The sequence below is a fragment of the Triturus cristatus genome, chromosome 9, assembly GCF_964204655.1.
Source record: "Triturus cristatus chromosome 9, aTriCri1.1, whole genome shotgun sequence".
Lineage (NCBI taxonomy): Eukaryota > Metazoa > Chordata > Amphibia > Caudata > Salamandridae > Triturus > Triturus cristatus.
Genome location: NC_140592.1, coordinates 725,019,978 through 725,032,691, shown reverse-complemented (window position 1 = coordinate 725,032,691; position 12,714 = coordinate 725,019,978). Strand labels below are relative to the sequence as shown.

Sequence of the window (12,714 nt, the reverse complement as noted above, 5' to 3'; positions counted from 1 at the left end):
TGCGGCAGATAATGGATTATGTGGCAAATCTATAAATATGCGATAATCGCCGCGGCCGCACAATCTCGTAATTCCAGTGGCCCTGGGAATAGGAGCTTTCAACCCCCCTAGTATCCTTGCAACCTGCAGCTCAGTGTGGTATACACAGAGGATTTTCGCTGGCATCTCAGTATCACTTCATCCTGGCATGACATGGGGACACAGTAGGAATGATTTGCTGGGGCTTTAACTGGGTGTCAGCATGAGCTGATAGCTGTAGGAACAGGCCCCAAGCCAGTACATCCTCTGTCCAAATTGTGCGAATGTGAGAGAGTATGCGTGTGAAAGGTTACCTGGTTTGTAAGGAGCGAGAATGTGGGAGCAAATGTGTGAGCGTGTTGGGGCGGTGGGAGGGTTAACTGTGCAGGTCTATATCAGTGATATATGTGAACATGGGCTAGATATGGAATGTGTAGGTCTGTGCCTGTTTGAGGATATGTGAAAAAAGAGGGTGCAGATCTCCTTGTATGAGGGTGTGTAAGAGGGAGAGAGTAAATGGAAAGGTGTGCATGGGTGTTCCTGTGTGGAGGTTGAGGGGAAGGGTGCTTGGCCTGTGGTCATAGATGAGAGGAAGGGTGTGATCAGAGTGTGTGAGTGTGTTGAGGGGCAAGTGTGCGTTTGTGTGGGTAGAGAGTGAAGTACGCAGTTGTATGTGTTTGTTAGTGTAGATGGGTGTAAAGATTCCACGCACTTACATAGTGGAAATCAAGAACCCTCACACCATAGTGGGTGAGAGGGGAAAAGGCTTGCAGTTGCACGCGTGAGCCAACAGAGATCACGTTGGCGTATGTGAGGAAATGAGAATCGGTACCAATGTGTGTTTCTTTGCTTCGGGATGTTGGATATGTGGCGATTTAGATCAGTGGAGGCATGTGTGTGGGTGTGTGCAAGAGAGCGGTGTAGGGAAAAGGATTATAGGTTTAGATTTTAGATCATGTATGGATACATGTATGGAGTTTTGTGTCAGAGCAGTTGGTTGTGGTTACAGGTTGTGCAGTTCCAAGGTATCTGTGTGGAATTAAGGGGAAGTCAAGTGTAAAGCCTCAACTGCTGACTCAGCCTCTACACCCCCACCGGCCAGCTCCGCTCCGCAGACCACGCCCTCGCCACCCTCCCCCGCATCCGAAGAGTGACCGCCGGCGGCAGATCATTCTCCCACCTCGCCGCCAAGACATGGAACATCCTTCCCATCCACCTGCAGCAGACCGAAAACCTCCTAACCTTCAGTAGACTTCTCAAGACCTGGCTCTTCGAACAGTAGCAGCCTCACGCCCGCCCCCCCCCCCCTCCCTAGCACCTTGAGACCCTCACAGGTATGTAGTGCACTTTATAAATACTATGATTGATTGATTGAAGGTTTACTTGTAGGAGTAGGGAGTGAATGGAAAGGTGGATGTGTGTCTGTGGAAGATGGCGAAGGAGAGATGGGGGCAGGAGAGGGGAGAAACAGAGTGGGTGGCGGAAGAATCGTGGTGGATTTTTTAGCCCACGCCTGCCATGTTAAAAGCGAAACTACAATCCAAGGATAAAACATGCTATCAGCCGCACAGCCAAGTTTCGCTCATGGCGGCACATGGCAACTGTGCGAGGGTGTACAGGTGGCCGGTGACCGTGTGTGAGGGTAAAAGAAGGTGAGAACTTGACGTGTACAAGCCTGTGTTTGTGATGGTGAGTGGGGAAGGGGCAGTGTGCCGGTCGGTGTGTGTTGGGGGTGTGTGCAGTATGTGTGTGGGGGGGGGTCGGTTGGGGGCGCAGAGCCAGGCTTGTCTGACGGACTGAGCAGCTGGACATGAAAGGGTTGCTGCTCGCTGGGAGCAGGCTTTAAGTAAAACCAGGTGTGGGGTGGGTTTTACTGGCAGGCGCCAGGCCCTCCTGGAATCAACCCAGGAATTCATCAGAGTAGAGAGAGAGCGGGAGAGAGAGGAGGGCGCGTGCGTGCGTGCGCGAGGGTTAGTTTAGTTGTGGCCGCAAGTTCTTCGGAGTCCATATCAATACCTCCCCCCTCCAGGCGCGAGCCCAGACTCCCGGGGGCTGCGGAAACACGCAGAGGACGACTTTTCTGGATTTTCCGTATTTTGAAGGGAGCGCGCCATAAAAGAGAAATAAAGGTAAGAAAACTACGCATGTACGAGTGAACCGAGGCCTTACGGGTGGGTCTATGTGTCACTGTTGTTTCTCAAAGCAAGTCTGTCACTGGGCTTTGCGGGGGGCCAGGCGAGGCCTTCAAGACGCCAGGCGTGCTGTGCAACCGGAGCAAGGAGTAAACAAAGCGCCGAGAGGAGGACGCACAGCAAGAGTTCACTGGGTATGGCTGGACTAATGAAAGAGTGAGCAACATAGGGGTCTTCTATAGTCCACGACACGCAGCGCTGAGAGGAGACAGGATAGAAGTGCCGAGTCAGTCCTGCACTGTGTGCAGTGTGATATAAATGTAAGGGCATGGGTGTTCTTAGCTGTGTGCAGTGAGTCGTTACCGTCTGGGGGTGCCTTGTGAACTGGTGCAGTGAGTTAGACACGCCTGAGGTGGTCTTTATTTGGTGCAGTGGGACTGAAATCCCCGAAGATGATCTTTATTGGGTGCAGAGAGATTGAAAGGTTTGGGGGAATGTTTGTTACTCGCAGTGGTACAGTGAGATTCAAAAGGCAGACGTTGTTCCATGCCTTGGAGGGGTTCAGTGGGATAGAAATGTCTGGAGACCCAGTCATGGGACAGGAGCACGGCCTACAGGCCAGGATTGAATGGCATCGGCAGTGCTCAGGGTACCAGAGGGTCAGCAGCAGGGCACAGGGGTGCATTGGCAGAACTCTGTGTGGGGTAGAGCTAATGTTTGAGATGGAAATGTATTGTAGCAGTGCGGATACACTTCCTTTCAAACTAAAGATGTTCAGATACTCCGTACCGGACAGCACCTGCCCATTTCCAGCATTATTGACAGCGCTAGGGCAGCTGAAAGCTCGTGGAAGGCTTCCCAGTTCTGGCACGGCGTGGTATATACTGCAGGTAAGAACTGAGGGACATTGGCAGAGCTGTGTGTGGCCCAGGGTTAGATTAGTGGAACGGCACTTCCGCTTTGTGACTGTGCTGCCTTTAGACTAGCACGTGGCCCCAGCATTGGAACAGGAGAAGGTGCTGCAGGTCAGGGTCGAGGTACCTTCAGTGCCGGATTAAACCCTGTGGAAGCCCTTAGGCAGTCGAACCCCACCCCACCCCCTTCCCCCGCAAATGATCTCCTAATACGTTTATAATTTTACCCACCAACAATTTAAACAAACCACTAGATTACGTTAATACAGTATTTTGTCTATAGAGTCTTTAATGTGAAGTTTTCGTTTCGTTGAGTTGCTTTTTTTCTATCTTTTGGAAACAATTTAAGAAAGCTTGATTGTAATTTTCTTTCAAGATCACATCAATATAATATGGATCCGTTATCACGGGGCCCCTAAAAGGAGTGGGGGGCCATAGGCCGGTGCCCGCTTTCCCTATTTGGTAATCTGGCACTGGGCGCATTGGCAGAGCAGTGTAGGGGGTCTGCAATCCTCTCACAGTATGGGGTTACGCTAGATCAGGACTGAGGCGCATTGAAGGAGCTACGTTTAAATCCCAGGATTAGAAATAGAAGACGGTGCTACAGGGTTATCAGCCGAGCTGCGTGAGTCACAGTACTGACATGGCATTATGTGCCGCATGGCATGATTGAGGTGCATCTATAGAGCTGATAACTTATCCTCAGTACTTAAATGCCATAGAGTGGTTTTGAGAGTTATTTGTGGAGCGCCCACAGAGCATCTGTCCATCTCTTCCAAATGCCCGTATGGAAGGGAGCGGGACAGATTGCAACATCTGTGGAGGGTGCGCTGCAGCCAGCGTTTTGAAGTGCTCCTAGCATGCTTCCGAGCAGGCTATAAATAGGATGCACAGATGCTTAAGTGCTGCTGTGACACCCCTTTCAAGGAGCCAAGCAGCTGCTTAACTCTCTCTTCCAGGGGTTGGCTGGGCTCCCACGCATCTGCTCTCTGCAGGCACTTTCAATGCGAACTGTGACAGTGCTGGGCTGTTAGGCATCCACGCATTGTTTATAGGTGGTCCCTGCCTAATTATGCAGAAAAGTTAAGAAACGATGGAATGGAATGCCCCTCTAATAATCACCAGTGGTTTACACAGATTCAACATTTTCTATTCATTAACTTTTTGCTAAGTACGGGTCCCCGAGGTTGGGGAGGCCAATTTACGATTGTCCCTGTGCAGCGCCCTTTGTGCGCACAGAGCACCGAGGAGGCGCGTATTTGGGAGGGAGGGGGTTCACTCCTTAAACCCTTCTCTAATCAGACACCTGGTTCTCTTGAAAATGGTGTGGGTCCTGAATATCGAGTAGGGAATATTGTTATACGTTAATATCATAACCAAAACATGGAGGACAGGAAAAATCGAGAAATCAGTATGCATAGATGTAATAACTCCACATACATGAACCTTGACTATATATATATATATATATATATATATATATATATATATATATATATATATATATATATATATATATATATATATATATATATATATATATATATATATATATATATCTCCAAGGAGGTAAGAATAGTAAAGCTTTTTTTTTTCTTAAAGAATTTTATTGAGTTTTCCAGTCAGTGTTCCATAAAACCAAGAGTACATACACTAGCATTTTATAGAAGACCCAACCAGCAATGTACATGTCAGGAGAAACCGGTTCTTCCATATTTTCTCCCTAACTCTTCCACCAACCACCCTCTCTACCCCCACCCCCCCTGTCAGTGTGCCCGCGCCAACCCCTCTGCAGCTTATGCATTTAGAACCCGTAAGAGTAGTAAAGCTATACTTCCTTATATGCTTTTACCTTTCAGTATTTTTGCCCTCAATTTTTGGCCTTTGATTTTATGGTATTACGATATTCCCTACTCCATATTTCAGACTACGACCTATAAAGTATATATATATATCTGATCAGGTGTTGAGTTTATCAGGGGTATTTATTATGAAGGGGTGCAACGAATGTTTACTTTGAGCCAGTGGTTTTTGGTGTTCCAGCTCCGCACATAATTGTCAACACCGGCACTTATGACAGCTGCCACATGGTGGCGCTGTTTGTGTAATACAGATATAAGCACAACAACAGTTGTTTATTCATCAATTAGCCATTAAAACAACGAATACCTGCCTCCTAAGCCATTCTTATAACTTTGGTGGGACTTAGTCTGAATTATTACACTTGTAGCAGTGTAATGGCTAGTAGTTGTGCATGTACTGTCATCAGCAGCGGTAATGGGTGGTGCAAGATGGAGTGGCCCCCTCACGAGGGCCCTGGCACTTATTATTCTACAAATTAAGCACTGGGTGAAATTATATTTAATACAGCCGGGGCAATTCCACTGACACCCAGTGATGCAAGGGGCCCTCAGTGAAGGTCGTCCACCCTGCAGCTCCTCTGAAAAGAGTCATCTGTCTTCTCTAGGCTTCAAAAGTCCCTCAGGCTACATCACCTTTGCGGCGGGATACAGGGCAGACACTTCAAATGTGGGACAATCCTGCAGAAATTGGGATGGGTGGCCACCTTAACCAAGTTGGGGGTTCTTAGCGCGTGGTGACACAGAGACTATAGGTGTACCTCATCACTGAGGCGGAGCAAAGCGACACGCCGCTGCTCTGAAGCGTACAGGATTTTTAAAACTAATATGCATCTGCCTGTTGTGTATTCCATCTCACATTTTCTATTCAATGTGTGGTGCATGGCGCAGGGCCATTCTTAAATATCGACCCAGTACATTGACAAGCCAGGAATTGCATGAATGAGTTGTATAATGCATTTCTCAGTTTTTTTTATCTAAGGACAATGGTGGGGCCTTATCATTGATTGTGTTGTATTAACCACTTTTTAAATGTCACTTTTTAAATTTTGTACATATTTAATGAAATCAATGTACTTTTATTGACTGTTCTTAATGTTGCTTTTATGGCATTTGAATGCCGAAATAAAGTTTTATGATGACGATGATGAATGCACATCTGTTGTTGCCCGGCTTCCCATTCAGAGGGGACGCGCCTGTCAGTCAAGGCTGGACTGTCCCTTTAGGAGAGAACAGACCGCAGCGGCGGCTCCTGCGCAATGACGGAGGAGCGTCGCCCCACTGGATCAGAGCCAGCAGCTGAAAAATACAATAATATTTACTAACATTTCATTTTTCAGCTGCTGGCTCTGAGCCAGGGCCGGACTGGGAACCAAACCCCCCCCCCCCCCCCCCCCCCCTCTTTGCGAGGGCCGGTTTTCGGACGACTTTGTTACAGGGACGATTTTGCAGCTACGGCCCTGTAACAAAAACGGCCCCCATGGGCCCAAAACCGGCCCCCACCCGTGCGGCGCACCGGTGGATTGCCCGGTGCCCGCTACGGCCAGTCCGGCCCTGCTCTGAGCTGGCGTGTGCAGGGAGGGGCGGGCCCGGGCCCTTGATGCAAAGTAACACAAATCACTATTTGCATTATTTTAGAACTACTTACCTGTAAAAAAAAGTCAATAGCTGTCAATTATCTGTGCTAATCAGCTCCCACTTCTGGATTAATGTTGATCCTGTATGAGTAGTGACGTCATCCGGTAGTTTATGTTTAAAACGGTGTTACCACCTGAGCATAAATGGCGCACGCCAGGGATTTTGCCTGCACACTTCTCATCACCATACAGGCAAATAGAGCCAAAAAAGCTGAGTTTGTGCAAACAGGGCTGGCTTTAGGGCAGTGCGATTGGTGCTGCCGCACCGGGGCTGGCCTCTGGAGGAGGCGCTGACCTCCGTGAGAGTGCTATGTTTAGGAATAACTTATGATTGGAGAGATGAGGGGCACTTTTGCCCGGTGGTAGTGCGAGAATCCAAGGAGGAGGTCATGGGGGTGGGGGCGCCATAAAAGAGTGTCGCACTGGGCACCAACAGTGCTAAAGCCGGCCCTGTGTGCAAAGGGGGAAATTGATATTTACCAAGAGCTCAATTTCCCGCCGATATACTGCAGATATTGTAATGAGGGCATTTGTATTACTGTGTATAATTACATTAATCTACACAAAAGGTGACATTCTGAAAAATGCTGCTAAATTAGGTCATGTGCCTACTGAGCCGTATACAAAACAGGTCGGTTCTGAAAAAAGGTGAAGGTGTGACTGCTTTAAGCACAGCAGGGCAGCAGCTGACCCAGGCTAAGGTGATAGGAACACAGGACTGTACTGTGACAATAGCAGAAGCGTTTTCTTCTCCCTCCTTTCACCTCGAGGTCTGCGGCTCATCCTCCAAGGCTTATTACCCCAGGCTCTTACTCCATGGCGATCCTGCACCCCTGGGGCCTGTGAGCCAGCAGTGGAAAGCTGTAAGATGTGTTTCTTGCTGGGGTCCCTTCCACCTTTTTCAGGAACCACCTGGGCCTGCTCTATCCTGGACTAGCGCGCATGGCAGCGCGTCCCCTCTGTGTGGTGGACAAGACAGACCACTGTGCCACTCACATGTTGCCTGCTCTCGTCGCCATGTTTCTCCTTAAAAAGTCGCGGGTCACAGACCTTAAAATAGTACCCAGGGTTAGAAAACAAATATAAGAATATGGTTGAGGGCCCACTTGGATGAAAGAGGGCTTGGGGAAGATCCCTACCGCCCTCAGCCAACTGTGAGCTAACACTGAATTTTTTGGCCGTTTCCCAACCATCTAGGCACACCAAAGACCCAAAGAATGCCCACCCGACCAAGTACTTCATCCCATAAACGTTAGGAGTTGCTTGCTCACGTGGTTTCCCAACACACATAAACAGCACTGTAGTATTGGTCCATGCAGGCTCTCAGATGTGTGTGAGCACTTTCCACCTCACAATCACTAAGACCCTGATTACAAGTGCAGGGATACATTCTGATTCCTGTGCATTTGCGTATTTGCATAGGGAACAGAATTACAAATTGTGTGGTAATCTTCATACCTTCACAGTTTTCTTCTGATAATTTCGGCCAGGTCAAAGCTATTGAAGTATAACGGGGGGGAAAGGCCCATAAAAAATGACAAAACATGCAGAATTAGGTATATTAAATACAGTTTACTCATGTTATGCCTCATTTTCAAGAAAAGTTGCATGAACTATTTCGATGGCCTGCCACAGCTGTGAATACAGACACTCGAGTAAATAACTCAAGACAGTGCCTAATTTGAGCTGGTGGTTTCTGGTGCTCCGCACCAGCAATTAATTGTCAGCACCTGTTCTTGTGACAGTCCACCACATGGTGGCGCCATCTATATAATTTTGAGATGAGCACAACAACAGTGTTTAATAAGTCAATATACATTAAAAAAAAGAATAATACCTGCCTCTTAAGCCTCTATTAGAAAATATGTAAAACGTTAGAAAGTGCACAACACATAATACATAATGATGTTATACCCATAGACTTGCTTTTAATCTACCTGTTTTAACATTCTCAGTTGTATTTCTTCCTGATGGTATTTTATTTGATCATGATCTTGTAAGCTATTTAGGTTTTCAAACAGAAGGGGGATGGGAGCACACTGCTTCACCTCCCAGCACAGTTTGCCCCTTAGCATCCTGGTAAATGCAGTTCAGTGTAAATGCTTGCTTGAAGTTTTGTTGAGTGTTTAACTAACGTTGGTGCAGGTTAGTTAGTGCTGTTAATCTCTAGACACGTGTTTCTGGATATTATCCATCATCAGTAGAGATAAGAACGAAATTCATCTGGGGTTAATGAGAAAGCTGCCACAATCCTCTACGGTCTCTGTCCCTCTTCCTGACGCACAGGTGCATCTCCAAGAGCTCATCAGCTCAGTGGCTCAAGGGAGCCTTTTTATACAGAAGGGGGATGGGAGCACACTGCTTCACCTCCCAGCACAGTTTGCCCCTTAGCATCCTGGTAAATGCAGTTCAGTTTAAATGCTTACTTGAATTTTTGTGGAAGTGTTTCACCAAAGTTGGTGCAGGTTAGTGCTGTTAATCTATAGACACATGTGTTTCTGGATATTATCCTTCATCAGCAGAGATAAGAACGAAATTTGTCTGGGGTTGCTGAGAAAGCTGCCACAATCCTCTACGGTCTCTGTACCTCTCCCTGACGCACAGGTGCATCTCCAAGAGCTCGTCAGCTCAGTGGCTCAAGGGAGCCTTTTTATACAGAAGGGGGATGGGAGCACACTGCCTCACCTCCCAGCACAGTGTGCCCCTTAGCATCCTGGTAAATGCAGTTCAGTGTAAATGCTTACTTGAATTTTTGTTGAGTGTTTAACTAACGTTGGTGCAGGTTAGTTAGTGCTGTTAATCTCTAGACACGTGTTTCTGGATATTATCCATCATCAGTAGAGATAAAAACGAAATTCATCTGGGGTTGCTGAGAAAGCTGTCACAATCCACTCAGGTCTCTGTACCTCTCCCTGACGCACAAGTACATCTCCAAGAGCTCGTCAGCTCAGTGGCTCAAGGGAACCTTTTTAAACAGAAACACATGTCTAGAGATTAACAGCAGTAACCTGCACTAACTTTGGTGAAACACTTCAGCAACATTTCAAGTAAGCATTGACACTGAACTGCATTTACCAGGATGCTAAGGGAAGAACTGTGCTGGGAGGTGAAGCAGTGTGCTCCCATCCCCCTTCCATTTAGGTTTTCACTTGCCTTCGTTTTTGCTATCTGGTGCCTTGAAGCTGTGTTTTCTTGGCATTTATGGTTTTAAAATAAATGAAACCACATTAATCTAAATTTACTATTTATGTTCACTAAACAATCATTAACATCAGCACAATCCTTATAATGAAAAACACATTAGCACAAAAATGCAGTTACAGAGGGGCGCAAGAGATGCCGCAGCCACCCCTAAATAACCTTGCAGAAGGTCGCAAGGAGAATAAGCAAGAAAGACTCCTTCAAATATAGTTTATATATTGTTGCATTTGCTATACGTTCAAGGACAGAGGTCAAATGCCAGACAAGGTTTTCTGGCAAAATGCTTATTCTGATATGTGTCGGTTACATTTTCCTTTTTCTAACTTGTGACGGAAATCTGAAAAAATGTATCAGTCGCAAGGTAAGTATATAGTATGAAACATGTTTTTGTCTAATTCTTAAGTGTGATCGAAACAAAGATTTCAACAGGATGAAAACAAACGAGACACTTTACACAAATGGTAATTGTGACCTGAAGCATGATTTCCACACATTATTGTGTACGCACCATGAATGTGTAGCAGTAAAACTGCATGAGTGGTTCATGAGGCCATTTCAATGGAAGATGTGCTCTTTTTAAATGCAATATCTTACCACACCATTCCTTAGTCATATATTTGTGACAATATGCTCCAAGAGTCACCACTGGACATACACCTCTACCACTCCCCTGCTGAATGTGCCTTGCTCATTTGCTACACTTGATCTTTGAGTAACACTTCTATTTTACACTTTTCCTCTAACTTCAGTAATGTAGCAGTAATGGGAGCACCCACATTTTGAACATTGTTACAGAAATGTTCAATAAGTTGAGCAGCATATACAAACAAATGATGTCATGACCACTAGCTGAATCTATAAACTGCTGAGTGGAGGAACACAATCATCCTACCAAAGCTGAGTTCATTGGATGTATGATGTTACAACGCATGCTTTTACAACGCATGCTGTTACAACGAAATTTTTACAAGGCAAATGCAGTGACAACGCAAGTCTTTGCAACGCAAGTCTTTACATCGACTTGCACTAGATGGCGTGCTAACATTAAAAAAGTGTAATTTACTATTCTAACTCCAGTCCACGTAACAGTAGGGAAGGTGTTTGGATAGTAAACTACACTATTTTTAATGTTAGCACGCCATCTAGTGCAAGTCGATGTAAAGACTTGCGTTGTAATGGCATGCGTTGTCAATGCATTTGCGTTGTAACAGTTTCGTTGTAATGGTAGTGCGTTGTAAAAGTTGCGTTGTAAAGGTTGTTCCCCGAGTTCATTCGTTACAATTCACTAATATTTAATGTTAACGAGCTTAGTGTTCGTGAGCAACGAAAACAACACAGAAACAAAACAAAAGCAAAGGCAAATAACAGAAAGTGTACCTGCTAACCTGCAAAAAAGGGAGACCGTGTCTAGGTCCTTGGAAAGTGTGCTGACTCCAGAAAGGGAGGTCTTTTTCCTGGGTGTAGGAAAGCTATCTTACAGCCGGTAGTCCCTAGAGGGGCAGGGTCAGTAGCTCAACACACAGCGGAAAAAAACCTAGCTGACGAATGGAACATTCTACTGTCTGACCCACAGAAGCAGTTTTAATCCCAAAGGCATAAAGAGTTTTTCTTAAACCATACCACGCCTTACTTCAGCTAACAAACCAAACAATAGCATGAATTAGTGTAAAAAGGCAATAACAGAAAAGGTTGTGCAGTGAAGGAGCGTGCTTGCCAAGAAGAGTCAGCAAAAGACACACAATTTATGGACGGGATGCAGAACAAATCAAAACATTCACCCCCAGTCAAGAGATCTGGGTTAAATCCATCATTCTCTTGCTTACCATGCCACCCCAGTTTAGACCTCGCCATATGCAAATCAGTCTTAACCCAGTGCCTCATGGGAACAGTCCAGCCCGTAGTGCCAAGCTAGGTCCTCCCTGGACCAGAAACAAGCATCCTAGGATTGGTTTCGGGGTTTCACCCCTCTTCAGCCAGGACAGCTTGATTCCAGTGGCACAGTGAGCCCAGTACCCACGTCTGAGCATACCTGGAGCACTTAGGGCGAGAAAGAAAAAGACACACAATTGATGGACGGAATGCAGAACAAATCAAAACATTCACCCCCAGTCAAGAGATCTGGGTTAAATCCATCATTCTTTTGCTCACCATGCCACCCCAGTTTAGACCTGGTCATATGTAAATCAGTCTTGACCCTGTGCCTCATGGGAACACTCCAGCCCGAACTGCCAAGCCAGGTCCTTCCTGGACTGGAAACAAGCATCCTAGGACCAGTTTCGGGGTTTCACCCCTCTTCAGCCAGGATAGCTTGATTCCAGTGGCACAGTGAGCCCAGGACCCACATCTGGGCATACCTGGCGCACTTAGGGCGAGATAGCAAAAGACACACAATTGATGGACGGAATGCAGAACAAATCAAAACATTCACCCCCAGTCAAGAGATCTGGGTTAAATCCATCATTCTCTTGCTCACCATGCCACCCCAGTTTAGGACCTGGCCATATGCAAATCAGTCTTGACCCTGTGCCTCATGGGAACAGTCCAGCTCTAACTGCCAAGCCAGGTCCTCCCTGGACCGGAAACAAGCCTCCTAGGACCGGTTTCGGGGTTTCACCCCTCTTCAGCCAGGATAGCTTAATTCCAGTGGCACAGTGTGATGGGGAAATACTGGCACCCTCCCAGGAGCAAATGAAAGAAACTCACCAGTCATAACAGGTATGCTCAGGTAGGTAGGTAGGTAAAGCTTTATTCGATATAAAATATCATAAAAGCACAACATACAATGATAAAAAAAGGATCAAGATAGACATAAAAACAACAACAATGATCGTGAACATCTTAAAAAGTTATAAAAACGGTTAAGAACAGCATATAGGAAACAGAGACAAAGTGCTTAGTGACTTAGGGTTCGTTAAAGTGCAGATAGTGGTCGATCACAAAAGTGGATCAAAGC

The 12,714-nt window shown here is 46.3% G+C and overlaps 1 protein-coding gene across 2 annotated transcripts in view; it reads left to right on the top strand.

The window, feature by feature from the left end:
• The first annotated feature begins 1,331 nt into the window (after positions 1 to 1,331).
• Positions 1,332 to 12,714, top strand: part of EFEMP2 (EGF-like fibulin extracellular matrix protein 2) — a 107,215-nt gene continuing 95,832 nt past the window's right edge. The window contains exon 1 of one of the 2 annotated variants that reach the window (XM_085625916.1): positions 1,332 to 1,352. The gene's annotated coding sequence lies outside the window, so the exon portion shown is untranslated. Of the gene's footprint in view, positions 1,353 to 1,935; positions 2,148 to 12,714 lie in introns of those variants that run through there. The other variant, XM_085625917.1, reaches the window with a different exon arrangement.